The sequence below is a fragment of the Manacus candei genome, unplaced genomic scaffold (assembly GCF_025592945.1).
Source record: "Manacus candei isolate 608988 ecotype Guabito, Panama unplaced genomic scaffold, ASM2559294v1 h1tg000015l, whole genome shotgun sequence".
Classification (NCBI taxonomy): Eukaryota; Metazoa; Chordata; class Aves; order Passeriformes; family Pipridae; genus Manacus; species Manacus candei.
In genome coordinates, this window is record NW_026138063.1 from 10,757,998 (window position 1) to 10,775,782 (window position 17,785).

The window sequence follows — 17,785 nt, forward strand, 5'->3', positions numbered from 1 at the left end:
TACCGGGTGTCCTGTGCCATTTCTCAGCATAGCATTTTAAATATTATTTGAAAAACGTTCTTTAACTCAATTTTAGAAGTGGTTTGCATGCATGAATCAGTTCAGATTTACATGTTTATTGCAGCAGAGAGAAAATTTAGTGTTAGTTTTGGTACAAACACTTTATACTGCTAAGGTATTAACTTTAGAAGCTGAATATATGGAACTAATCAAAACCCTTTCATAAACAGATTAATGAGGAGACAGAAATGCACAAGTACAAGCTGCTAGGCTTTGAACAGTCACATCTTCTACAGCATATTTATTTATTTATTTAAGTTAACAAGTATTTTAATTGGTTTTGTTATGTGTTGGTTTCGGTGGGGTGAATTTTTTAAACACAAAGAGCTTCTGGCAGATAGAAATATAATAATGTAGCTGGAGATCCCAGCATGAAAGTCCATGTCCCGATGCTGATCTTTTATTCAGGGTTTTTCTCTCTGTCCTCCGTGTTTGCTGCACCCTCTTGTCTGAGCCCTGCTTCTTCATGTGCATCCCTCAAATTTTTTGTGCAATATTTGGTTTCCAAGGTGGGAACAGAGGTAGAGAACAAGGGCATTTAATTTAACATAACCACTATGACATCATCCAACCAAGAATAGTAGTTTCTCTCCCCTTCTCAAGACTTTCTACTCAAGCACATTGTCCATTTAATGTCATTTATTGCTAGTAAATAACCTTGTACACAGAAAGCAGTGAAACACTCCAAGAAAAAGAATGAAAACAACCCCAAAAGCAAAATCAAAAGAAATTACTGTGACCTGCTTATAAACCCTGTGCTTGAAGCAGAGGGGGACGGACGGGAGATGGGGCTGCTCAGAACAAACGTTTCCTGTGCCGGCTGAGTCACCGCAAGGTTCAGCAGCGCAGTCCTGCTGGGGATGTCTCGCTCCCCATTCAGGACTGTAAATTTCCTTCCTGAGTTTGTTAGCAGCAAACAATGTGTGTAAAAAAAACCAAAAACAACCAAAACAAAAACAAAAAAAAAAACCCAAACAACAAAACACTCAGGCCCACTATAACTGCTGGTATTATGCAGAAGAACTAATGCATAAGCAATCTGCTGCATTTGGAGGAATGTGCAATGTGACACAAGCCACCGCAGAAAACCAGGCAGCAGCTCTTCCAAACCTGGAGATAAAGAAGGGGTCTTAACAGGGCTGGCTGAAAATTTTCCATTCAACACTTCTCTTTTAAGTTGGCTCTTGAGTAACCTTATTTTTTAACTCCAAAGTTATGTCATTTCTGTACAAAACATCAACTTCTTACTAAACCAACCAAACAAGAATCTCCTCTCTCTTTGCTAATCTGAATAATTTCGACCCTGGGAAAATGTCACAAGATATGCCTCAGCAAAATTTTAGTTCACATACACCAAGTCCTCATCAGACTCCAAGGACAGGTTTCCCACCTGCTGTCCTAACTCCAGGAAGAGCTCCCAAGAAAAAGGGATTAATGGGCAGGAGTGTCAGTGCTGCATGGTAAACCAAGTCTGAGCAGGACAGCAGGCTCTGGGAGAGAACGGGGCTAAGTGTGCTGGAGTTCCAACTCTAGAGACAGCAAGTCTTAATTGCCATTTCCTATCTTTCAGTTTTTCACTGAGATACCAAATTTTTTCTTATATGAAAATTATATTCCAATCACTGCTGAAGTTAAGCCGTAACCTAAGAAACTCCCAACTTTTCTTTGTAGCTGTCTCTTTCATATTTTGCCCAAAGCTTGAAGAAGAAAGAAAAGACGCCATGGGATTCAGAGAAACTTGGTATTTCTCATGTTTAAAGGGGGAGTTTGTCATTTTAAAGCGAGCATCTCTTTGTATGTCAGAAAACAGAGTAGCAGAAGCGACAACAAAACACACAGCTATTTTTTGATTTTCAGTTCACTGTGAAGAGTTGTTTTCACCCTCTCCCCCTTCTCCCTTTAGGAAGAAGTGTTAAATTAGCAATGAAAACAGCACATTAGCTGACAGGTACTGCAAATAATCTAATCGTGAGACAGCATTAAAAAAACCTATTCAGCATGTTGTGGATGTTGGGGTTATTTTCTTCAGCAATTACATCTGAGGAAAGCTCTCCTTAGATATTTAATGGGTTGCAGCTAAAGAATTTTTAAAGCACATTTCAGAGCTGCTGGTATTGAAAAGGATCAAGTATTTCTTAGTCACTGCTAAGTTTTACAATTGATTATGGTACATCCCAAGTTAAGCTCCTTCAGTAGGAAGCTGGTAATGCCTAACACCAAATACTGCAAAGGAGAGTCTGTGTAGGCATAAAAGGAGAACACAGTGCTGGGCATCATGAGTAAAAAGCCTTATTCAGCCAGGGTCCAAAAGTGACTTTTTTAATGCTTATTTTTAACTAACTTCTGCAATAAGCACAGAGTGCTACTTGGCTCCTTAAATAGCTGCAATGACGAGCTGGCACTCGCTTCTGTTACTGTGTGAATTTATGGAGCTGTTGTCACACGCTTTGTTAGAGGAAATATATGATGGTTCTGTCACAGGGACTGGACACCTATAATTCTCATTTTCTTTGCCTGCTCGTAAATCCCTGCTGCTCAGTCACACCATTATTATACTTGGGTTGCTGCTATAATCCCCTCACCGGAGTGAGGCTATCGCAGCGCCTCGCAGGGGAAGCGCTGAGTCACCAGTATCACTCCAGTGGAAATGAAATGCTGCACAGGGCTGGTGACTGCCTGTGCTGCAAAGGAGGTTCAGGCACATACATCTGCTTCAGGGGCATGCTGACAGATATATCAGCGGCAGATGCTGAAAGGGCACTGGGTGCCTTGGAAATGCCACTTCTTTATGTGGGTTTTACTGTCTTGGATAAGGTTTCGTGGGTTTTGGTGCCTGACTGGCACCAAGGCAAAGGGACAAGCTCTGCTTTTCAATTTCCTCTCTAAGACCCAAGAAAGGGCATTTGCTGCTTCTTGCTGTTTAGAACAGTACTTGGCTTATTGGAGCACAAGTCTTATGAGGAGGAGCTGAGAGAGCTGAAGTTGTTTAGTCTAGAGAAAAGGAGGCTGGGAGGACCTTATCACTCTCTACAACTAGGAGAGGTTGTAGACAGGTGGGGGTTGGTCTTTTCTCCCACCTAACAAGTGATGGGTCAAGAGGAAATGGCTTCAAGTTGTGCCAGGGAAGATTTAGATTGGATAGTAGGAAATATTTCTTCACTGAAAGAGTTGTCAAGCATTGGAATAGGCTGCCTGTGGAAGTGGTGGAATCGCCATCCCCAGAAGTGATCAGAAAACGTATAAATACTGTGTTTAGAGACACGGTTTAATGGTGGATCTGGCAGTGTTAGGTTAATGGTTGGACTCGATATTAGCAGCCCTTTTCAACCTCTTCTATTCTATTCCATACTTCCCATCTCCATGTTTTTTGCTCAGGTCAATGCACCAGCTACAAAGGACTTGGTTGTACTTCATTTGTGTGCATAAAGCCCTGCCTTGCCCCACAGGCCTCTGATGGACGACACTCGAGCAGTGTGAGGTCCTTTGTTGCTCAGACATCCTCAGTCTCGCTGGGCTCAGGATGGGTTTGATCATGCTGGCTGCCCTCTCAGACCCCATGCCTTTGCTGCAGCGCTACTTTTTGTCTAACGCCAGAGCCGCTCTGTGCACGGCAGCTCTCACTGCCTCTGGCTTTGCTTGTCAACTCAGTCCCTTCTCTCTGCTCCTATGGCCTCCAAACCTCTTTCATCTTGCCCTGCCATGCACTGCAGCCGCCTTCTTTCATCTTCTCTTCTGTGCCTGTGGGAATGCCCTTCTGAAGCCTGTGGTCAGTCTCATCCAAATTGCTCTCTGAGGAGCCCCGTGTTGCTGCTGCATCTCGTGTGGCAGCGGGTGCCTCGCCAAGCTCCACGTTGACCCACGCCGTGCCGGTAGTGACCACTGCTCTCTTGCCTGACCCCCAGGAAATTACTGCTCTCCCTTGTGCCTCTGTTTCTCTTTCTGGCTTTCATCTGTCTTTTTTTGCCCTGGCCAGAGGCTGCCGTGTGTGACAAGCCTGACGGTACCATGACAGCCTGGTCTCAGCTGGGAGCACAGATAATAACCGCAGCACTGTGAGCCACGTCCCTGCTCTGCCCCTCATCTGCACCAACCACACCTGGCCTGTCTCTCATGTCCACTGCTTGGAGACAAGTGAGCCAGGGAGGTCTGGGTTGTGTGGCCACTCCTGCACCTTTGTGGAGACAGAAAAGACTGAAATGTGGCTCTGTTTTATTCCCAGCATTGGGATGACTGCACTGGGAGTCTCGGCCCCATGTTGAAGACAAGGGCGTAAACTGTGCCTACATCCACCCGTGACCTGGCTGGCAGCCCAGGAGCCACCAAGAACAGCAGCTGGGGGTTGGGAAAGCACTGGGATGCTGCTAGGTGAATTGCTATTTCTCCAGGCCCTCTCCAGGTTCCCAGGGAGCTACTGAGCATCTGTGACTCATCCCAACAAGGAGCCACACTCAAGGAAAGCCATACCTGTAGGAAAGAAAAGTCCTGAGGACAGACAGCTACCACAATCATTGTCTCATGAAACTTGTAGCTCTCAAGAATGATGCTGTATTCTCTTGAGTGGTTCCTCCAGGGACTCTTATCCATGGCCCTCACCACAAGGTCTCCTAGGACCAAATCCCTTCAGCAGCCATGCACTGAGATGCCATGCAGTTTTGTCAGCTGTTGAGTGTCCCCTCACCCCCTGAGGGGCTCAGGGATGTCCCCTATCTGTGCTGTAAGCAAGCATGGAGAGAGTGGATGGAGACACAGAGTCTCTGTCCTCTTCCTCCACCACCATGTGTCAGCCCATTGCACCGGAAAGTGGTCTATTGATCAGGATTCACTGCCAGTTATTTCCCGGAGAAGCAAGCAGTGATTGAAGCAAGTTTTGTGCCTTTGAGACATACTTTCCTCCCTGGGGCCGAGCACTTATCTCCTGATCCACCACCAAAGCAAGAGGGAAGGGCATAAGCCAACCCAAGGCTATTGTTGCTTTCTAAAAGGCAGAGTGATGGAGATGGCCAATGATGGGCACCCACTGGAGGAGCTTAATCCCATTTTGACAATAAAATTACACGTTTTGTTAACACAAGCTTCCACCTGGAGAGTTCAAGAAAAGCACAGGGAAGTGTTCATTCTAGCCAGGAATTTACTATTCTGCTCCTCCGGAGCTTTCATAAGTAGGTTTCTTTGCTACCACAACATAAAGAACACCCCTTTCATAATTGGAATTGCCTTCCACTACCATGAGCCAAGTTTAAGGGCTTTTTTGGTTTTGTTTTTGTTTTTTTTTAATGTGGGAGCATAGAAAATTAAATCTCTGTTGGATTTTTTTAAGCAATTATTTTAAGCACTGTGAATAAACAGGGAGTGCCTTACAAACACCTGTTATTTTTCCCATCGTGAGTTTGGCTGCTGCTGAACAGTCAGAAATGCTGCTTTTTATAGGATACAGTGTGTTTATCTGGCAGAGAAGAATAGTGTTTGTTTTCACCACAGAATAATGCACTGGGTGCTGTATAAAGTGCAGCACCAACTTTTATTGAATAGGCAGCACGTGTTCTCTGGCTTCCTCCTGGTTGCTGACGGATTGGTGAGATTCAGTTGCTTCCATCACAAAAGAGGCACCTTGGACCTGGACTGAAGGAACAGGGGCCATTTTACTACCTACTTCTCAAAACTTCTGGGTTTGCTGTGGAGATGAGCTGCAGTATAAGAAGTGATTCAGATCTGGCTCTCAGCCTTCTTCTGAAGAAATTGGGGGGTGCCAAGTCTGGACTGTTGAACTTCAGCAGGAGTAAAGTCTATCTCAAAGTCCGTATTCCCAACATGCACTGAAAAAAAAAAAAAGGAAGATATGGAAACACTTCTGGGAGATTCTCATGATAAATTGCTTCTTCCTTACCCCTTTTCCCTATCTCCCTGTCTAGATGCTGCAGGCTGGCAGTACCATGGGGACAGGGTGAAGGTTGCTGCCCACACCAGAGCACAAGCAGAGCAGCGCAGGGACCTGAGGCAGAGGGATTACAGCAGTAGTTGGTTGGCTGAGCTGACCTGATTGAGCTGACACTTCCTTCTTTTCCAGCCTTAACCTCTGCTGAAGGTTGTCACCTCCTCTCGCCTGTCTTCCCTCTGGGTGGGGGATGCTACAGAGCAGCTGAGCAGGAACCTTGTGAGCAGGACATGGCCCAAAGGAAGGGAAAGAAGAGGTCAGAGGTGGCTGGGACTCCATATCAGATGAGACAAGGCACAGGGCTGACAACAATGGATTTGCAGCGTGCACTTGGCATTTCAGGTCAGACTTGAGGTGACCCGACCAGTGACCATTCCACAGAGACAGCCGAGATCCTTTGTCCTTCTTCCCTCAGGTAGCAACCAACCATCAGTGTTATTTTTCAAGTACGTGTCTCAAGACAGCAAGCCTCTCTAACGAGCTAAGACAAGCATCACATTAGCCCCTAGCAGGGATTATTTTAGCAGGGACACTTGCAAAGCTCTATTGTAGCCATCCAGCAAATGCTCTGCCTCCTGTGTTTTTGTTAGTATGGGAGGAAGTTTTTTACTAAATTTCCTTGCTTCTCTGGAGTTTTCCATAAATCAGGGCACATTCTGAAGTTCAGTTAAAGACCAGAAAGAAAGCGCAGGACAGAAGTGAAGGGAGACTGGGATTAACTGACTCCTGTTGGTGCTTGTGCTTTTGAGCAGTTCAAATATCCATGTGGCTGGTTTTCTCCCTTCTCCTGCTGGTCTGTTACTGGTTCTGCACTGGACCTGTGCTCTGCCAGTTGAGGTGCCCTGAGCAGGATGTGGCATGGATAGAGGAGGGGAGAAGGATGCCACGTGGGAGGAAGAACAGAAGTTTGCACACCAGACTTGCTGGTTTAGCAAAGCACACTGCAAGTCAAGCAAAGCTGCCTGGGCTCTGAAGAGCTGAGAGGGAGGCAAAGAAATCTTACCAGTTTTACTCCTGCTGTTGCTCTTTAAATGTGTGAGCATGTAGGCAGCCAGCCTGCACTGCTCACTCTGAGCCTCTGCATGGTGAATAGGGACACTCAGAAATCTCCACCAGCTGCTGGGTAGTGTCAGAAAGGATGTTTTTAGTGGTTAAGGTGTAAGACAGGTAGCAGAGACCAGGCTTCCATCCCGGGCGTTGTTACCAGTAAACTGTGTGTGAACAAATCCCTCAGGCCAAAATTTTCATTGCCCTGCCCTTCTGAAAATCAGGCCACGAGTTGCGTAAATATGGGTGTAGGTACCTAGCAGTAGGCAGCCAGTTTGGAACATTTTGGCTTTAATCCCTGTGCCTGAGTTACCTCATTTATAAAAGGGGGATAATTCTTTGCTACCTCGAGGGATGCTCTGAAGCACAACTCTGTTGATGCTGGTAAAGCATGTCCCAGCTCGCTGGGTAGCTATTATTCTATTCTTGACAGAAATTGGATATGGCAGAGCTGAACAAGTGCTCTTGGTGTAGTTTTCTCTGTTGCCAGTGGACCGCCTTCGAGTCACAGTTCCTCCCCCAGCAGAGAGACAGAGTGGACCAGGTACACTTTTGGCATCACCACAGCTCCAGGCTACAGCTTTAAAAAAACCCAAATACCCCAATAGCTCTGCCCCTGCCTGTCACTGCTCCAGGGTACTCGGACTGGACACAGGACATGCATCTTTCCCCCTATGGAGGGAGACAAGAATTGCCAGGACACTGGGTTGGGTGGCTTTGGAAGCTCCTTCTGTAAGGAACAAATTGTTTTTATATCCCCTCAAGCTGATGTGGTTTGCTTTCATGTAACATGAACTCAGAACCTCTTCTGCAGGGCCAGACTTGAGTAGAAGTCAATTAAAAGAGCAAATTGATTCAGAAAAGGATCTTGGATACTTTTCTTCTAGGATAAAGGAATCTCTTCCTCTACTTCACATAAGTTGTTGATACCAGGAAGTTTTCCATCAATATTCCAATACTGAAAAATCTTTAATTCAGTCCATGATTTCCACATCATTTTCATAGTCAGCAGCAAGACCCTGTTTCCAATAGAACTATGGCCCTTCCTCCCAGCAACTTATCTCAGATACTCCTAGAAGAAACATGGATGATGCACCACTTTATGCTAAGAAACACATATTTATATTTCAAAAACTCTAATGCAACAGGATTCTTATTTGCACAATGCTAGCAGAACAAATACCTCAAAATCTTGCACTTAGAGTGACAGAGTCACTTCCAAATTTAAATCATAAGATGTAGAGAATAAGATTTTTTAATTGAAAAACTGCCTGCTTGGTTTTCATCTTCTGTCCTTTTGGAAAATAAAGCATAGAGGAAATCTTGGGAGAAGAGTGCTATCCTAGAATTTTCTGTTTGGATTCATTCTCAGGGTGAGGTGATTTAAGTTTGGGTGCCTATCTTCAATGACAGCTGCTGTATCCTCTGAGTTACAACCCTCAACATAATGACAAACGAACATCCATGCCCACCTTTGCACCCAACTGGTTTCATATCAGGTAGTTTCACTGCCCACACATAGGTTAGATAAAAGAGGAGTCTTCGTTTCTTTTGCAATCCTCTTACCTCCTCAGAAACCTTCCGCAATCTGCATTGTCTTGAACAAAGGGTGAGCTAAAAGATGAGTGGGATACTTCATTATAACCTCTGGCTGTGCAATGAGTCACACCTGTGATTTTGAAATGCAAAATAATAAATTAAGAGGGCAGTAGTGAGATTGAGCTGACAACCTGATAATAAAAATACTGGGCAACTTGTCAACTTTGGCTGAGCAACTAAAGAAGGACACTTTTTGCCAAGCACAGGCAAATGAAAGGCTCTCTTTGCTGCACTGGTGTCATGTTGTGACCAATAGCAATGTCTAGTGGTTCAATAAAATGTAAACACCAAGTATATTTTCTAAAGCCAAGTTCTCTTTTTGTCCTCACAGAGAAGGAATGTTGGCATCCAGGAGTCTGAAGTAAAGATCAAGAGCTGGGACTATGTCTTATGCCAACAGAAAAATCTGTATGACTCAGTTTACCTAAATGCAGACTTTATAAATGGGGTTTAGAAAAGTTAAATTACTACTAGCCTGATTTTCAGAGGGAAGGCACTCATAAATATTTTTTATTCATTTATCGCCATATACAGTCATCTCACTACAGCTGTCAAACTAACTGTTAAACTCTTTTCTTTATTTACTTTATTTGCTAAGTGTACATGAGTGTGCAGTGTGGGGCAGTTCAGCTGCCTGAGCCAGCTCAGTGTACACAGCTCTGCAAAGACATGGTGCAATGTATGGCCAACAATGCAGGGCACAACTTCATGGGGTAGCTTTGCAGGAGAAGGAACAGCAAAATGCCATCCTCCCACCATCATCTGGGTTCAGCAGCAGTTTAACACCCTTTACATGGTGATGTCTTTTCATAAAACAAAAAAGAAAAAGAAAACAAACAAACAAAAAAACACCAAACAGAATTTGGGTAGGAATGAGTGCCTTTCCTCATGGAAAGAACAAACAAAAGGAAAAGACTTGTCACCAACATGTCTTCTCCTTTGGGTGACTATATGGATAGGTATTTGTTACCAGGAAAGCCTCTGTTGCTCTGGGCGAAGAGCTCTCTCTCTTTGTCTGTGAGGAGGAGGAGCGCTCTCAGTGTTTCTTCGGAGAAAGGTGGGGCTGCAGCTGTGTAGCAGAGATGCTCACGTGGAAGTTTGGCATGACCCAGCATTGTCATCAGGACAAAACATCCCCAAATCAAACAGAAAATTTCTCAATGGAGTAAAATCCCTACTGAAAACATGTACAGAAAGCTAATCTCAGTAGCAAGGTGGGAAAGCTCCTACCAGGACGTCAAAACTTCTGGACTATAGAGTAAAAGATAAAGTTTTTAAAAATTGCAAATTTTTTTTCTCTTTTCCTATCATTCCAATAAACATGGTGTTAGGGAATGGACATTCTGGTATGAGGCAGAGCCACTGTGTTGCTTGTAAGTGGGCAAAATACAGCATATTTTACTTTTTGGATGCTCTAAGCGGGATCTCTTTGCTTTTGAGCATTGTTCAAATAAAACAAAGCACTGGAGATTTTGCCCATCACTACAGTTGCACATTTAGTTTCATGGTGTGACATCTGGGCTGAGTTTGTGTAAACTCTAATGTCAGAAATAACGACATTTCCAGCCGATGGTACAGCAGTGATTGAACTGCCAAGGATGTGCCCATTTGTAGCAGCTCTGAGCTGGAGGATGGCTCATGGAACAGAGAGCTGATTTCTTTGCACACACAAGCACCTCTGACCCAATCAGCGCTATTCCAGCGGTTATTTTTCTGTCTTCAGTTTCAGAACTTGTAAGGATTTGGCTTGCCAGGCGCTGGATACTGAAATGACAGAGACAGATCTGGATTGCATCTAGCTGGCAAGTGGAGCACACCATTTTTAGCAGGAAGTATATCTTTTGATATTGCAGCGAGATAATTGATGTATTACAGTAGGTCAGCACTGTCTTGAGGGATTTGGGGCAATGGGATTGTCTGTACTCCAGTGTCATTCACAACCTCATGTTCATATTACATCCTGCAGTAATACATGCCTGTGCTGATATTTTATAAAAACCAGTTCCAGGTCAGGATGCCAAATTGCTCTTGAAGCAAGTGAATCTGGCAGCAAGGAAAGAGCTTGGGCCATCTTCTTGGCCACAAAGTGGTGATGGAAAAGTAAACAGGGCAGATGGTGGTTGCTATAACAGACACCTGGCACTGCTAAGCCACTGCTCTGTCACTTTACCCAGTGAAAACCTTAAGAAAAACCCCCACTTCCACAAGCATGTTCATGGATTTAATCCAGTGGGACCTAGAAAAGCCAATTTGACACACGTCCATAGGAAACAACCCCTTAGAGGATGTCATTGCAACCTGTTATCTTTAACTCCTCGATCTGAATGACCAAATACTTATTTACATCCATCATTAGGACCAAAGACTTGAATTTGTACTCTTAAATATGCAGTGAGGTACGTCTCCTTCTCCAGGCTGCTGCTTGCCAGGGAATGCATAGATAAAGCAAGGTGCTCCCTTCTGTCACCAAGGACAATGTGCTCTTATTAGTCAATAGCTGCTGGCAAGCCCTGGAGGCTGGACATGCTTCTCGTTTCAGCAACCTGGAGTGAACATGGAAAGCACCTGGCTACAAGGGCTGTAAACAAATAGAGACTTGACTGGGAGTTGCCACATAGCACAGGAGTTTAAATGATACACAAAGCAAGGCACCTCCTATTACTAAGGAAAATTCAAGCCACCGTTTGTCCCTGCATGGTTCTGTTTTCCAATGCCACCACAATGCCAATCCCGTCAAGAGACAGTTTGGGATGGAGGATTCGCTGGGCCTGATGCAATGTTCTCAACCTGGGATCAGATTAGTCCTAACCCAAGATCTTATGCAAATCCGAGGCTGAAGGAAGCTTGAGAATGAAATAAGAGAAAATCCCCCTGATCAAGGTTGCTGATAAAAGCAACCGCCTCCAGCTGGTGAGCAGCACCGCCCACAGCCTGGCTGCTGGTGTGCCAGGCTGGGCAGGGGCTCGGGAGGCTAATGATAGTCCAGCACACCGAGTGTGCCTATCAGGTAGGAGGATAACAGGATGTTGTCCCATCCCACGCACAGAACAGCTCTACCTGAGCAAGCAGGAGGCCATGCCAAAAACGCGGACAGAGGCAAACATATATTTCACACTGTATGTGGGGAGTCCTGGGGCAACTGTGCTGATGTCTCAGCTGTAATGGTTGTGTAGAGAGGCTGAGTGCAGGCACCATGCACCCTCCATTTTCCTTGCTAGATGTCTTCTGTTCAGTGCATTATACATGTACTTTCTAGTGTGGCCAAGATTTGGGAGTTAAGAGGGTCTGCAGGGTGACTGTGCTTCCCACCTGCTTACAGACAGTACTCACAGAGTGTTTGTTGTGGCGTCCCTTTGGTGGGAAGGGATCTACTCTAGTTATCCCAATTATTAGGAATGCAACCAGGTCCCACAATTGATTTCACACAAGCTGATAAATACCATTCAAATGGCAGCACCTTCTCTCCCCTGCCCTCAATGCACAAAGTATACGATACAGCAAAGTACAAAGCACCGCAATTGCAGAAACAACTTCTAGTAGCCACTGTAATCCCTGATAATTACTCTTCTTAACCTTCCCTGGTGCCTTACAGATGCTTGATGGCTGCTCAGCAGAGCCAACTGCGTGTCCTACCTGTGCAAGACTCTTGGTATCTGGTATCAATGTGACTAAGACCGACTTGCAGGTTCTGTCACCATTCCCAAGAAACTTTCTCCCGAAGGCAGTCAAGGCACAGGGCTGCCACGGCAGGTATTTTGCCCAATTAAGCAAGTGAGCAGTGCTATGTGGCTGGTTGACATTTAGAGCAGTGCAGAGGAAGACAGATTGGGAGAAGATGTTGCAACATTGTTTGCGTTGGCAGTGGATTGGGTTGCGAAAAAGCCCTAAGAGAAAGTAACAAACAAAGGGTGTGTCTGGAAAGGGGGTTGAGTTCAGAAACCTTTGCACAACGTGCAAGCAACACGTGCAAGAGCCAGGTGATTCAGAGCTGCCTTTCCTACGCTCTTGTGACCTAAATCCCCCAACAAAAGGGACTAGTATGTGTAAATACAGCAAGAGCCTCCTGGCCTCTGGACCTGGTTTTCCAGGAAGAGTTCTTCCTCCTTGCCCTCTTCTACAGAACAACACACTTAGGTGCAGCATGGATGTTTTTATGGTTGTGTTTGGAGGCTCAGGGAATGTTTAAGACCAGACTCGGGGGGAGTGGCCCAGTATTTTAGTTTTTGTGTGGCTGGGTCTCTTCTAACATAAAGCTTCTCTTTACATTGCCTCTTGCAAGTCAACTCTTGTATGATTATTTTAGATTCTTTCCATTTGTTTTTTTTTTTTTCTCCAGAATAGGAAACAGCTTTAGTTTGCTTGGAGGAGCAGAAGGTCAGTGCTCCATGTGTGTGATGTTTTTATAGGATCATGGAATGGTTTGGGTTCTAAGGGACCTTAAAGATCATCTAGTTCCAAAGCACCCCCATGTGCAAGGATGCCACCCACTAGACCAGGTTCCACAGGGCCCCATCCAACCCTCAAACACGTCCAGGGATGCTTTAAGAAGTATTGTGTTAGTACAGGCTTCTAGAAGAGCAGAACAGGCAGAATCAGCAATACCTCTTGGTTACAGGGAATATGTACTTTCCAGCTTCTTTTGGAGCTCCAGGAACTAAGTGCAGGTGTTCCCTGGTCCTTCAGTTCAACACACAGTATTAGTTATTGTTCCATCTGCTGTGGGAGCTCCTCTACAGCACACTGATGTGTCACTTTACAGTAAATTTTTCTGAGGCCATGTTGTTTCCTGGGAGGGGTGTCTATGAGACATCCATGAGTTTTTTAATCCCTTGGGGACCCGTTTAGAGGTCAGTCATTGCTTTCTACCATTATGGACAGCCTTTCACCCCATCTTGCATGGCCAAGAGGAGATCACACAGTGATGCTGACTCAGTGCTACAGAGAGGAGTTCTGTCACCAGGCACTGATGAGGCAAGATGATGCAGTGATGTCATGAGGGTGGAATCTGCATATCCTGTTGGAATAAACAGACAAATGCCAAGTCAAGCTCCTCCATAATCTCTTGCATTCTTAGATTTTTTTCACCATCATTTGTGATTCAGCCTTTGAGGCACCTGGTGTTTGTCTGTTTTTTTCCCACTACTGAATCATGTTCTCATTTGCACATTATTCCTTGTGTGAATTTCCCCAATCAGTGTCTAGACAGATACTGCTGTTTTGTGAGGAATACAGGTGAAAAAGCACATTGTTACTCCTGAGGATCTCAGAAGCTTTTCTGAGAGGCAGAAAGTTCGCTCTTTTCTTTGAACAACATACAGACTATCAAAAATCAGACCACGGCATGGGCAGAGATAGGAACACAGTGTGTAGGAAACATAATATTCAGGTAGGGCGGCCAACACAGTGCTCGACTGTGTCTTAGTCTCTATAAATCAGCCAGATGTCTCACAGGCAGAACAACACAAATAAGGTCTCCAGAAAGCACTCAAATCCAGTGAAAGAAGAAACTTTATGAATCAGCATGGTGTGTATTGAGGTCAGTGAGGAGGAAGGCAGAAGGACATTAACATGAGAATAGTAATTTATTAAAACACTGCAGACCTGAGAAAGAAGAGTAGGAATTGTTGATTTCAGAGATCATATGCAACAACTGCCAGACAGGGGACTTCCCTTCTTCTCTCCTGGAGTATGACCTCCATTCATACTTTAGCTGCTCTGGTTTATATCCACATGTTGTAGCTCCAAAACCCTCAGAGCTGAGTTTGTCTGCAATATTTTTATGTAATGCATTTATTTTAACAGCTTCCCTACATGGACTGTGTGCAGTTCTTTGGGGACAAAGCCATTTTTCAAAGTTAGTGCTGCGGAGACAATAAAGAAGAGCTAAAAGAGATTAGAGTTTTGACTCTTACTATATATCAGGGAAATCTTACTGGAAACCTCAGACAGATGCACAGTAAAAAGGCTAAGCATGCTGCTTCTGTGATATATTTGCCTGAAATTGCTAGAAGACTCATATAACTTTTCCCTGTTTGCACTTCCGAAACAGATTGCTTCACTTCTTGATCCAAAATTTGAGCAGTTCATGCTTGAAAAACTGCAAACCAAGGGGCATTGGCTGATAATCACGCAATTGTGCTGCTTTTTTGTCCCTTTTTTTTTAGTGTATGTTGACAGCACATAAGTCACTGTAGCTTTCCAGATAGTTATACTGGTAGAGCTCTGCTCCCGGTATTTAAAGGCAAATCTTGCAGTATGAGGACTGAACATCAGCAGAGCCATGGTCACTATCACTGTCAGCTTAGCTGGCAATAAAAGGAGGTTAAGCCAAATTGCATCGACTGCAGGCCTCTGTACAACAAAGTCACACTGGCTTTGTTTATTACAGGCTAAGAGGGAGTTCATGGAGAGTTACCACAGCTCAGCTGATATATGTAAGTTGCTAAGCTGGTAAGTCTTGAGTCCCTATTTTCTGATTCAGATCTGACACAGGAAATGGAAGACAATAATTAATGAGTGGAAGAGGAGATATGGCTTTACAATAGAGAGAGATGGTGAGATAACCTTATTACATATTTCATTGGATCTTTTACCAAACAGATGATAGACTCATTATAAAGGGTGCACAGAACAAAGGAAACATTGACATTTAAAGAGATTCTGCTCCGGAAAGCAGCCACAGAATTGGCATGATGGGTTTCCTTGACTTTTATGTTTAACTTTTGGGTGAAGGAACAGCTTTGTGTCTATTAGACCTGCAAACTATTGCAATGCGGGAGTTACACTGATTTTGAGTCTGATGAGATTTTGATCTTGAGGTGCGCTTGTGTTCCTTCCTCCATCTCTTTTTTCTTTTTTTTTTTTAAACTTCTTTTTCCATGAAGGCCAGGTAGCAGCAGCCTCTCCTCCATTGTTTTCTTTGTTTGGTTTTTCTCACTTGCTCACAGGGTAGGGCTGCTTTTCCCACTATGTTGTTGCAGCTTCAAAGCTACCTTCACACAGGATTATACAACCTTAGTTCAATCAGTGTGAACTTCTGCATTTGATGATCTACATTATCTGTAGAACGTCTTATCCTTGTTCATTTAAAAAACTCTTCTAACCAACTAGAGCTGAAAAAAACAGCTCTATTGATACTTAGAGGGTCTGCACAGCCTTGTGCCTGGATTTAGTTAAAACTTCTTAAAGCTGCACTCTTTTAAATTAGTGTCATTGAATATGCATTCAATATATTGGAAATATCGTGCTGGAGTTGTACAAGCTATTGAGTTATATCCTCAGTGAGATATTATAAAATCCTTTGCTTTCAACAAGGCTTGAAAATAAGAATTAAAATACTTGTAAACTTGAAGTATATAAGTGCACTGGTGGAATTGAAGCAGTGACAATATTGGAATACATACACAGGGTGAGACAAAACCGCATCTGTCTTTGTGTCACATCTCTCTGACAAAGCACCCTCGTCAGACCCCACGGCTCCTGAGGTGTCTTTGGGAGCACTGGCTGCTGCCTGGTTACATTTGGGATCACTTGGAACATGACGTGTTTCAAGCTAGTTAAACTCTCATAAAAACCTGTAGGAACACCCAAACAAAAGGCTGCACTGAGGCCATTTTACTCTTTCTGAAATGACGTTTCTCAGAATTTGGGTTCACAGGAAATTGCAACTTTCCGGTTTGATTCAGGAAAACATGAAATGTCAGATTTTTCTGTGGAACAGAGATTTTGGGCACTCATTCAGCTTAGCCAGCAGGTGAGGAGAAGCTTAACAGTAGCACACGGAGTCAGAGTCCACCGCAGTAATCCCTTGAGCAAAGAGCACATGAGGCTGGAAAGCTCTGAAAGGGAAGTCAAAATGACCCTTACAGAAAACCTTTCCTAAAGGAAACCACATCTGTTCAAGCTGGCATGCAGGACTGTTCTCAGGAGGAGCGAGATGCAAAGTTCAAGGGAACTGCCTGCGAAGACACACAGTGACGGCGCTGGGGTTATATAATGCGCCTTGGTGTGAGGAAGCTCTTTGTTCTATTTACAAATCCCTGTAATACTGACGAGGAAACTTCAGTGGCTGCCTTCCAAAGACAACAATGAAGAAAGAAAGGTGGGTTTTTCTTTGTCTTGCAGCCCCCACAAATCCCCTCCTATTCTGAAATGTGATTTTTTAAATTATTTTTTCCCCCGTGTGTAATCCCATTGCAGGTTTTACAAGTGTAATTACAAAGCAATCAAACATGGGAGCAGTGAGGAAGAGTGCACCAAGGAACGCTGAGCCTATTTGTTTGAAAACTCCACAGGTGCTGGTTACAACTTTGAAACACCAGGGTTATTGTGTCTGGAGAATATTGTTTCATCCACAAAGAGGTCAAATACCGGAGAACATTCTTGGATATTATGTGAGATTTAAGTCAGACTTGTTTCTCAAATACTACCTTATAAGCCTGTTTATCTGATACAAAAGTTCCCAAACCCTGGGAAAACTCAGGGTGAGATTGGAACACCAAGGGAGAGGATAGAGAAGAGGTCACAAAATCATGAATAATGCAGAGAAAAGGATAGGGAATGATTAATCACTATTTGCTATAGCACGAGAACACTGATTTTCATTTTAAAAAATCACAGTAATTTTTCTGTGCAGAAACAGGCTGTTATTAAAGAAACTGCACTAAGCCAATCCCTGGGACTCTGCCTGTACCACTCACTTTTCTCTACTTCTTAGTAAACATTAGACTGAATGGTGTAGAGCTGTAATGTCCTCTGGGTATAAACTTTGGTACCTGTTACTAGATCCATTCTGTATATTTACTGATGAACAGTTTGGCTGTAGACTAAAACTGAGCTACAGTACTTAGGCCGTTCTTGCTATTCAATGAGAGATTTATTCTGTAAGACCCACATCTTCATCTTTAGCTATTAACAAGTTCCTGTTTAATTTCCTAGGTATTTTGGGGGAAAAGGCATTCATTTGGTAAAAGCACATTGTAAAAGAACTACAAGGTAAGGATAGTCCTCTTGAGTCTTGTTCAAACTCCATTTCAGACATCAGGAGTCCTTTATCTCAGCTCTCTATCTGGGAAAATATTTACCCATTCTAATGACCTAATCACAGGAAGGGGCCAGGGCCCAATTTTCTCGTTTGCCTGCCTGTCT